Here is an 11,533-nt window from a genome sequence, read left to right as displayed (position 1 = left end):
GGGGCAATTGTTCTGATGAGTTTATTATCTGAGGTTTGCTAGGTGCGGACGAGCACAGTTCCAACCTCAGGATAACTGATTCATCAAAGAGCTTTTTCCATACAGTAGAAATGGAATTGCACTGTCTTTCATTTTACGGAAAAAGAAAGACCACGCGAGTTGTTGCTCTACGTTGGGCACTTCAACACGGGAGTGAAACATGGATGCGCAACGGAGTATGGGCGCTTCAATAGTAACGGAAATTTACACTACTTTTTGTTAGCTGTGTATTCAACCTCCTCTACCCGCACCTTGGACTCAACGCTACCCATCAAATCCCGTGCAACACTTGTGCCATCTTTCTTACACACTTTCATCCACTCTTTCTTCAAATCCTTGAAGTTTTTGAAGACCTCCCCTGTTTTCCGGAGCTTGCCCTTCATAATCGCCCGAAGTTTTTCTATTGGGTGAACTTCTGGTGAGTTTGGCGGATTTGCCATCTTTGGCACAAAAACAACATCTTTGGCTTCGTACCACTCCATCACCGGTTTCGCATAATGGCACGATGCCAGATCTGACCAAAACAGAGTGTCACCTTCGTGCAAACGGAGGAAGGACAGCAGGCGCTTCTGGAGGCCTTCTTCGTTAAATATTTGGCCGTTGATGGTGCCGTTATGTACGGCTTGCTGAATTTGCCGCACCCACAGATCGCCTTCCACACTAAGTACTTCTTGGCAAATTTGTCGACCTTCTTCTTCCGGAACTTCTCCGGAACATCCAGCTGGGATTTGCCGACGAAAAACTCCAGGCCGGGGATCTGCTTGCCAGCCGCTTTACTATACGTCTCGTCATCCATTACGATGCATTTCGGCTGCACCAACCACTCACGGTACAGCTTCCTGGCGTGGAATTTGGCCACCGTATTTTATTTATCGGCTCGGTTAGGCGTCTTCCTTACCTTGAAGACATGAAGTTCAGCCCACTTTATTGTAGTTCACGGGGTCCCCAGACAACCAGAAGTCGTATAACAATGTGCAAACAGTATCGTAAATTGTTACAGTTTAAGTCACAATCAGACAGACATTTTGCCGAAGGACGTTTCTCGGAAGGACGTTTCTCGGAAGGACGTTTCGCCGAAGGACGTTTCGCCGAAGGACGTTTCGCCAAAGCACGTTTCGCCGAAGGATCTTTCCCCGAAGGACGTTTCGCCGAAGCACGTTGCGCCGAAGGTCATTTCGCCGAAAGTCAATTCACCGAATAGGTCATTCCGCCGAGGAGCAAATCATTTTCTACGGTTTTGAACTTTTCTCAAAGCCCAGTAAAATTTCAAAACAGTCTTGAAAAAAGATTAAACAGGTTGATTTTTTTCAACCTGGTAAGTTATTCAAATGTAATGCTTCCTTCTTGTGAACATGAGCAGTTTTTTTGAGTTGTACGCAAAAAAAAATCAATGATCAATTTTTTTGATGTATAGGAATGCTTCTTTCTTTTCCCTGCGCTTCGGCCAGGTAGCGTATAGGGCGTCGTTGTGCCAATTTGGTCGTGGCACATTTCGAGTATGAGAGAGTAATTGTAGTTAGATCAAAAATGCCTGAGAAAAATGCAATTGCATTACTTTCGCAGATTACCCGAAGTTGCGATAGTGAAGGTATGATCACAGACAAGCAGACATTTTTTTTCCTTTGGTTTGTTTTTTCCGTCGATCTTGTTTTCCGTGCAGAGCACCAATGCTACCGACGTGCCAGGAAGGCAGCTCCCACACCTGGACCCTACCTATATTCCCATCCGAAGGAAGGCGTGATCAGAGATGTTATGCCTCAGAACATCCCGGCGGCGCTGACTGGGATTGAACCCAGGCCTGCTGAGGTGAGAGGTAATCACGCTTACCACTACACCACCGGCGCCGTTAGACAAGCAGACATAACACTCTTAAAACGTAAAACGTTCATCGAAATCACTTTTAACGGTCAATTTAAATATTTCTTAGTTGGTAGTATCTCCACTTGTAGTGCACATAACCAATTCCCTAGCGTTTGACGTTTACACACTACAGCCATGTGTTGAGTGTATTGCCCATCACAGTGTATACCACAGATGGCGGTAGGGCTTACAATGATAAATGTTCAATGTGTTGTGTTTGTTTGTCTGTGGCATAACATTGAAGATAAAATTGGGATAAAATCAAAACATTGAGAAATATAACTCATCACTTTCAGAAATGCCTCACTTCGCAACCAATTAACCATTCTGACAGCCATATGAGTACCCAAGTAACCATATACTCGCAATATAGCTTGTATATTCTTACTTTGCTTGAGTATGGTTAGTTGGGACACTGTCACGTCTTGAAACTGATCCCTTTCGTATTACTTTCATTCTCTTTTCGCACACGGAGCGCTCGGTGGACCAGCGACTTTGGACGTGAGCCTCGTTCCAGATCACCATGGCAATTCAGTGACAGATGGTGGACATGAAACAGACCACACCAACCAGCGAAAAAAGAGTCAACATCAAACCAGGAACGGAAATTAGTGCAGATTTATCTCCCTTGGAAAACAAGAAAAACCCCTAAGGCGGAATCATGTTTGAACTCACCAAGGACGATCTACGGAAGGAAATTGCCGGTGAAGCACGGAATGAAATACGAAGCGTTAGATAAAAGGTCCAAGGAATTCCAAAGGAAGCAATTAACGGTGGTGGGAGAGCAGAATATGGTGAGTGTTATCCAAAGTATTGTTTACAAATTAAATATCAAAATTTAACTAATTACATGCCGGGGTTGAAATGTGTATGCATAACAAATATCCATTTGATAACGGTGAGGCATACATGCGGGGCTTATTGTGACTGAAAGTAACCTTGGAATGGGCGTGACTCTCCAGACATGTGTTCGGATAAAAAAACGTACACAAAGAGATCAAGCAACTTGTGACTGGAATCAAATCCGGCCTAACAGGGACAGATCGAGAATTCCAAGAGTGGAGAAAAGAGCCGAAAATGCCGAAAAGGCTCCCCTGGAGAACAAGGAGAGCATAAGACTGGCTGAAGCACATGAGACGCCGAAGGGACCTACAAATCCACGTCCTGAAAATAGAGATAGGGACACGCCAGAAGATGAGAAGGAGCCCAAAAACGCCGGGATGACGAGAAAGGCAACAAGGAGATGGGAGAAAATGGAGGGTGGCGTAAAGTCGAGAGCCAGAAGGAGAGGAAGAAAAAACAGAAGGAAGATGAAGTAAGGAAGAAGGAAGATGAAGCGAGGAAGAAGGAAGAGAAGAAGAAGGAAGACAGAAAGAACAAGGAGAAAACTAGACCTCGTATGGAGAGAAGCAAGGGTGACGCTCTGGTTGTTGAGGCGAAGGACAAAACGTCCTACGCAGCACTCCTCCGGAAAGTGAGAGAGGATCTGGAGTTGAAACAACTAGGCGAGAACGTGGTGAAAACCAGGCGAACCCAGAAAGGCGAGATGCTATTTGAGCTGAAAAAGGATCCTACGGTTAAGAGCGAAGCTTTTAAGATGCTCGTCAAAAAATCTCTTGGCGAGAAGAACCTTATCCCAGGAGTCAGTGGTTGAGTGCAGGGATCACATCGTAAGACGAGTTGAAAAGTGCACTGAAGGTGCAATGCAATCTGGGAGACGTTCCAATGGCAATTCGGTTGAGGAAGGCGTATGGTGGCACGCAGACGGCGTCGATACAACTTTCTTCGGACGCAGCTAACGAGCTGCTGAAGACAGGCCGAATCAAGGTCGGGTAGTTAGTGTCCCCATTGAAAGCTATTCCTCGGGTTTCTAAGAAAATGGAGAGATGCTACAAATGCATGGGCTTCGGTCACCAGGCGAGACACTGCAAAGGCCCTGACAGATCTGATCTGTGCAGGAAATGCGGAGAGGAGTGGTACGTTGCAAAGCAACCGAGCTGCATGCTCTGCAAAAAAAGAGGACGGAAACGGCCATGTGACGGGAAGTTTCAGGGACCCAGAGTTCAAGAAGGCGATGGTGGGCCAGCAATAACGGAGGTAACCCAAATAAATCTCAATCATTGCAACACAGCACAGCAACTGTTGTGATAGTCGACAGCGGAAACAAAGTGCGACATTGCTAACAATGCAGAGCCATATCGAGTCCCTCTCGATAATGGTAACTGGGTGGTGGATAGAGCAGGAACGGCGGCCATACAAGTCATGGGCAGATATCCCATTCAAAAAGTGGTGGCGGGCTCATACGAAGGTTTCGTGATCGCCAAAATCAATGGAATCTATGAATGTAGTTGCTACGCACCCCCGAGAAGGACAATTGAGCAGTTCCACCAGATGCTAGATGGGCTCACCGAAGAGCTCATTGGACGGAGACCAGTCGTCATCGCAGGAGACTTCAATGCTTGGGCAGTGGATTGGGGGAGCAGATGTACCAACGCAAGAGGGTATAGCCTGCTGGAAGCTCTGGCAAAGTTGAACGTCAGTCTGGCCAACGAAGGAACCATCAGCACCTTCCGCAAAGATGGTAGGGAATCCATTATCGACGTTACTTTCTGCAGTACGTCGCTAATGGCAAATATGAACTGGACAGTGTGCGAGGAGTACACCCATAGTGACCATCAGGCGATCCGGTACAGTATCAGCGAACGGACACCGGTGGAAATGCGGAGGACGAAAGTAAGCGAGCGGAAGTGGAAGACGAAGGCATTCAATAAGGATCTCTTCATCGTAGCTCTAAGGGTAGACGGCAGCGTCCCGGGCCTAAGCGCGAACGAGTTGACCGAATCATTGGAAAGGGCATGTGACACAACTATGCCGAGAAAACTGGGGCCAACGAACAGGTGGCGTCCAGCTTACTGGTGGAACGAGGAAATTAGCACCCTCCGTGCTACTTTTCTTCTAGCTAGAAGGCGTGCTCAGAGAGCAACAACAGAAGCAGACAGAGAGGAGCGTATGGTGGTGTTCCGAGAGGCCAGGACTGCACATAAACGAAAGATAAAGCTGAGCAAATCAAACAGTTTCAAGGAGCTATGCCGCGATGCCGATGCCAACCCCTGGGAAAACGCATACCGAGTCGCGATGGCGAAGATCAGAGGTCCAACGATGCCGGTTGAAATGTGTCCCAACAAGTCATCGTGGAGGTACTCTTCCCACAGCATGACCCAACGACCTGGCCACCTACACCATATGGCGAGGAAAATGAAGACAACGTTGAACAAGTCTCCAACGAGGAACTCATAGCAGCAGCGAAAGGGTTGAAGGCGAATAAAGCAACGTGGCGTTGAAGGTGGCGATCCAGACGTTCCCGGACATGTTCAGGATGGTGCTGCAGAAATGTCTGGACGAGGGTCAGTTCCCTGATAGGTGGAAGGTACAAAAGCTTGTGCTGTTGCCGAAGCCCGGAAAACCGCCGGGGGATCCTGCATCGTATAGGCCAATATGCTTGCTGGATACTGTCAGAAAGCTCTTGGAGAGGATCATCCTAAACAGGCTGACGAAATGCACGGAGAGTGAACACGGATTGTCGGAGAGGTAGTTTGGATTCCTGAAAGGGAGATCGACGGTGGGTGCAATTCGGATAGTGATTGACAGAGCCAAGAAAGCTTCCAAACAGAAGCGGAGAGGAAATCGATACTGCGCCGTGATTACGATTGATGTGAAGAATGCATTCAATAGCGCCAGCTGGGAGGCCATCGCCAAGGTGCTCCATAGAATGAGGGTTCCAGGCTACCTCTGCAGGATTCTAAGTAGTTACTTCCAGAACCGGGTCCTGGTCTACTCGACAGACACGGGGCAGAAATCACTTAGAATCACGGCGGGAGTTCCACAAGGCTCCATTCTAAGTCCCACGCAGTGGAACGGAATGTACAATGACGTGCTGACGCTCAAGCTGCCCAAATGAGTTGAAATCGTTGGCTTTGCGGACGATGTCGTCTTGACGGTAACAGGTTAGACGCTGGAAGAAGTGAAAATGCTGGTAGCCGAGGCGATAGATACGATTGGTAACTGGATGCAAGGAGCGAAGCTGCAGATAGCTCACCACAAATCATAAGTGATGTTGGTCAGTAAATGCAAAGCAGTGCAGCGGGCAGAAATCACCGTTGGAGAGCACACCATTGTTTCGAAGCGCGTGCTGAAGTATATGGGAGTGATGATCGACAACCGGCTAAACTTTAACGGCCACATCGAATGTACTTGCGAGAAGGCGGCAAAGGTCATCAACGCGTCTTATGGCTTGTGTGTCCTCATCGATTCTAAGGTACGGAGGTCCAGCCTGGATTGAAGCGCTAAAAACGAAGCAGAACCAAAGGAAATTGAGCAGTACGTTCCGGCTCATGGCCATGCGAGTCGTGACTGCGTACAGAACCATTTCGATGGAAGCAGTATGAGTTATCGCCGGTATGATCCCAATCGGCATCACCTTGGCGGAGAACTACGAGTGATATATGACGAGAGAAACCAGAGGAGTACGAAAAATGGTGAGAACGGTGTCGATGGCTAAGTGGCAGCAGGAGTGGGATGCAACAGAGAACGGTAGATGGACACATAGGCTAATACCGACTCTTTCAACCTGGGTGAACAGGAAGCATGGAGAAGTCAACTTCCACTTGACGCAGTTCCTGTCTGGTCATGGCTGCTTCAGGAAGTACCTGCTTCGGTTCGGACACACAACGTCACCCTTCTGTCCGGAGTGTGGGAATGTGGAAGATTCACCAGAGCACGGTCTTCAAATGTCCTAGATTTGATGATGTACGAGAGGATATGCTCGCCCTTTCTTTCCTGTGTTCGGGACCTAACACTACTGCGACCAGTTGATCTATTGTAGTATATCCCGTGTCCTTAGTTTAGTGCATGTCGTACTACTCCATCACTGTTGAGAAATGATAAAGTATTCGATTATTTTTACAGTTGCCACTCTTGCCTTTATCGCAAGGATCCGACTCTAATTGAAAGGTCCCGCTATTTATACCCTTCGGAGTGTTGAAACACCCTCCGAAGGCGCGCCCTTTTGTCAGTCAAAATTGGATTCCTTAGCAACAAAATTAAGGTATGACACCGATAATGACCATCCATCAGAACCCGAGTCTTAACCACTTCAAACTAGGGAACAACGAATAGAAGATTAGGAATCACATAGATGAAGACAACTAACTCATTTTTTTCCTTGTTTCAGGATCATCCTCGGTAGACAAAGCTGAGTCTTGTCACTATCAACAAGGCATAACAAGTAACAAGGACTGAGAGGCGTTCCTTGGATTACTGAAAATCCTGTTCCCCTAGTTTGAAGTAGTCAGGACTAGGAATCGGTGGTAGATCTTACAATAAATGTGTCGAGATGAGGGCACCTTTAACACCGTCAGTAGAGCAGTAACGCAGATCATGTCAGCGCTGCAGCGAAAATGGCGAGAAGACCAGAGAAAGTAGTTATGTGCTCATACAAGTGCTAAGTGAAAGCAGAAGCCGGGAGAACTCTCCGTCAGAGTAGTCAGTAGTCAGACCGCTGTTAACCGAATAGAACGTGACGCTGGGAGCTAAATGGCTCACAAATTGGAGAGTCGATCAGCGAAGTAGAAGTGCCAGTTAGCTGAGATAAAGTGAGTTGCGTAATGCACAGCCCCCTCCGAAGTAATACGACAAGTGGTTCCGAGGGAAAAAGGGCAAGGCGTCCAAGGAGGTTTTAGTGCGGTAAGAATCCCACACACCGTGTAACCGCGACCGTGCGCCCGGTCGGCAAGCGGTAGCATGATGGCTTTTTGAAGGTTTTCTGCTTGCAAAAAAACACACACACACATAGGAGTGCTTCCTTCTTTTCAGCATGACCAGTTCTTTCAAGTTGTGCTGATTCAAAAAAAATATTAATCAATATTTTTGATTTATAGGAATGCTTCCTTCTTTTAACCAGTAGCAGATCTTTCGAGTTGTACTGATCAATTTATTACATTTTTGGAAATATTTCCTTCCTTTAAACATGAACTATAACTCGAGATGATTTCCTGAAAGGCGGGGTTGGTGCCTTCAAGAACCCTCGCCTCCCGAAAATTAAAATACTAGACTGCATTCAAATGTATTCAGTGTCCCCCGTTGGAACGAAGAAAACCTACACATTTCCGGACTCGTTTCGTGTGACCTTCACCGGGTCAATACTACCAGATTATTGATTGGGATGATCCGATTACCTATGCGCCTGTTTGTACCAAAGATAATGAACTGCACAAAATGTAAGCGACTAGGGCACACTGCGGCTTTCTGTGGTAACAAGTTACGCTGTGATCAAGGTGGGGGAAACATACGGAGGGTTCTTGTCCTGCTTGTCACGCACAGCGTTCCTTCACGGAAATCCTAAAATCAGTTACTCCATCTTTCCGAGTTCCCCCATGTAGGTAACCCCTTCGACCTTCTCTCAGTTTCTGCCCAGCGCTCTGACCCTAATGTTGGCGAGGGAAGTCATTTAGTTTTCAAAGTCCCACCTAGGAAGGCCTCTCGTATTGAACCTCGAGTCGTCTTGAAGACAACAGGAAGTGGCGGTTATGTTCCGAAAGCCCCTCTACCAGGTTTCAAACCATTTTTTTTATGGAGAACACGATGGTGTTGAATGCAAATTAAACGACATGTATTCTCCTTGATGGTTTCAACCTGCATGGCTTAACGAAAATCAACTCGATACTGAATAGCAACTCTCGGCTGCTTGATCTCGTTCTGGCGAACGAAGCTGCAGGACTGGAATGTTCTATCCTAGAAGCCCCAGAGCCTTTGATTGGCATCGACACCAATCATCCTGCGTTGGAAGTTTCCATCAACCTACATGAGCTCGACTTTCGTAGAGCAGATTTCGTCGCGCTGAGTCACTCGCTTGCCCAGGCAGATTGGCAGTTCCTTGACACGTGTTCATTTATTGATGAAGCCGTCAACTACTTCGCTGAGGTCGTTGGCCGGGCAATAACTGATTCTGTCCCACTGAGGAGACCCTCTCCCAAACCCACATGGGCCAATGCTCGACTACGGAATTTGAAGCGTCTGAGATCGATCTGTCGTACTCGTAACCCAATCACCAAACGATTATTTTCAACAGCGAGCAACGAATATCGCACATATAACCGCATTCTTTACAAGAGCTACACAAGGCGTGTGCAGGCTAATTTACGGCTTAATCCAAAGCAGTTCTGGTCATTCGTGAATACCAAACGAAACGAGGAGGGACTACCAGTTGAAATTCACCTGGGTGATAGAATCGCCAGCAATTTCCTTGAGAAATGTAATCATCCTGGCAGAACATTTCAAAAGCATTTTCAATTACACTACGGCTTCGTTGTCCCAAGTTGCTGAAACGTTGAGGGACACTACCAGTGATGCTTTCAATTTTTCGATTACCTCGGTTACAGTAGACCTCGTCGAATCCGTCATCAAGAAGCTGAAATTTTCTAATGCTGCTGGTCCCGACGGGATCCCCTCAAGCATCCTGAAGCGATGCTGTTCAGAGCTTACAACACCGCTTTTGAAGCTGTTCAATATTTTATTACAGCAGGGGGAGTTCCTTACGCGTTGGAAATCGTCATTCATGTTCCCGATCTACAAGAAAGAAGACAAGAGAAACGTCGAAAATTGCCGAGGGATCACATCACTCAGTGTCTGCTCTGAAGTTTTCGAAATCATCATCAACGACGCATTATTCTCTAGCTGCAGAAATTACATTTCTCCTGACCAACACGGTTTTTATCCCAAGAGATCAGTTTCAACAAATCTAGCTCCGTTCATTTCTTTATGTCTTCGGAGTATGGAAGCTGGAGCGCAGGGGGACGTTGTATATACAGATCTTAAGGCTGCATTCGACCGGGTTGACCACTCCATACTGCTTGCTAAACTTGAAAAACTCGGTGTATCCTCGGGTTTAACTCGTTGGTTCAAGTCCTATCTGACCAATCGGGAACTTTGTGTTAGAATCGGATCAGAGCAATCGAACTATTTTACAAACAGCTCCGGTGTTCCTCAAGGCAGCAAGTTGGGACCATTGCTATTCTCGATTTTTGTGAATAAGGCCGGCCGATCGTTCACCGTGGATGATGTGAAGATCTATGTGATTGTTCGTAGCTTCGCCGATTGCTTGCGGCTTCAGCACCTAATCGATACTTTCGAAGCGTGGTGCTCAAGAAACTAACTCACGTTGAATGTACAAAAATGTAATATTATTTCAAGTGGCATTCAACTATACGATTAATAACCAACTTCTGCAAAGTGTGGACAATGTTCGTGACCTAGGAACCACGTGCCTTAACATTCAAGCTTCATTACTCGGGCATCGTTGCGAAAGCTAACAGGCAACTCGGGTTCATTTTCAAGATCGCTGACGAGTTTCTTGATCCTGCTTGTTTAAAAGCTCTATACTGCTCTCTAGTGCGATCGATCTTGGAATTCAGCTCGGTAGTATGGTGTCCGTATCAAGCAGTTTGGATAGCGAGGATTGAATCTGTTCAAAGGAAATTTGTTCGGTATGCCTTTCGTCACCTACCTTGGAATGACCCTGTGAACCTTCCGCCGTACGAAGATCGTTGTCAACTCCTGGGTATTGAAACACTAGAACATAGGCGGACGATTAGTCAGACCATGTTTGCAACGAAAGTACTTATGGGCAGCGAATCTAAACACATAAAGCAACCAACGATACAGACAAAACGGTTGCTACGACTATCATGACAAACTCGCTCTGTAACATAACTCGATCCAAGTGGTAGAAGGATAATGATATATTGCTTGCCTGCTTTGTTGCAATATACACGGATGAGGACATAGCTTGATATGAATCGAGAAAAGACATAACAAAAAAATTCCCATTAACACACGTGTATCATGTTCGGCTTTACTTCGTGAAGCAGCTTGCCAACAATTTGCTCGTTTCCTTCTACCGCCTCGAGTGAGTTGTGTCGCAAGGGCTGCTTGTCATGAAAAAAATGGAAGAAGATTATATCATTATTGCTTTGCACTTCTGACATAGCGTTATTATTCGGTTCGTTGATCGCTTGTCATTTTGTCATTTGGAGATATTTTTGATTCCTTGCTTATGGGTGATATTGACTCTCCAGGAATCTTGACTGAATTCGAAATCTACGCACCCCAAAGGAGTTCTTCGGTCGAGGAGTTTCCCGCATCTTGGACCTCGTGCTGCGAACTACAGCTTGCATGACCCAATACGGTTCATGTCTGGGCGTTTCAACGAGTTTTACGAGTTTTTCGACTTCAACTGTACAGCGGAAACCTTTCGTCACCGTATTCAACGCAGACTCTTGAGAAGGACTTCTACCTGATTCACGGACAACTCTATGCCATAGGAGGATAACTTTTTTTATGCTATAGACTTGATAAATGTTTTTTATAATTGTATTGTATTATTGTGATTCATGTATTTCGAAAAGATATGGGATTTTTACGCCTTTTCTAGGTTTTTCCCCATAAGGCTTGACTTAGACACGTTAAGTCCGATGAAGAAAAAAAATTTAAATAAATTAAATAAATATACACGTCAAAGGTCAAGCCCAGGCATGGAAAATCATTTACATTCATTTCATGCGTTCATTTACATTCATTT

This window comes from Ochlerotatus camptorhynchus, unplaced genomic scaffold, assembly GCF_037179485.1.
Source record: "Ochlerotatus camptorhynchus isolate MF236.1 unplaced genomic scaffold, CSIRO-AGI_Acam_v1.1 ptg000371l, whole genome shotgun sequence".
NCBI classification, from domain to species: Eukaryota; Metazoa; Arthropoda; class Insecta; order Diptera; family Culicidae; genus Ochlerotatus; species Ochlerotatus camptorhynchus.
The sequence above is the reverse complement of the archived record's forward strand: the minus strand, read 5'-3'. Positions refer to the sequence as shown.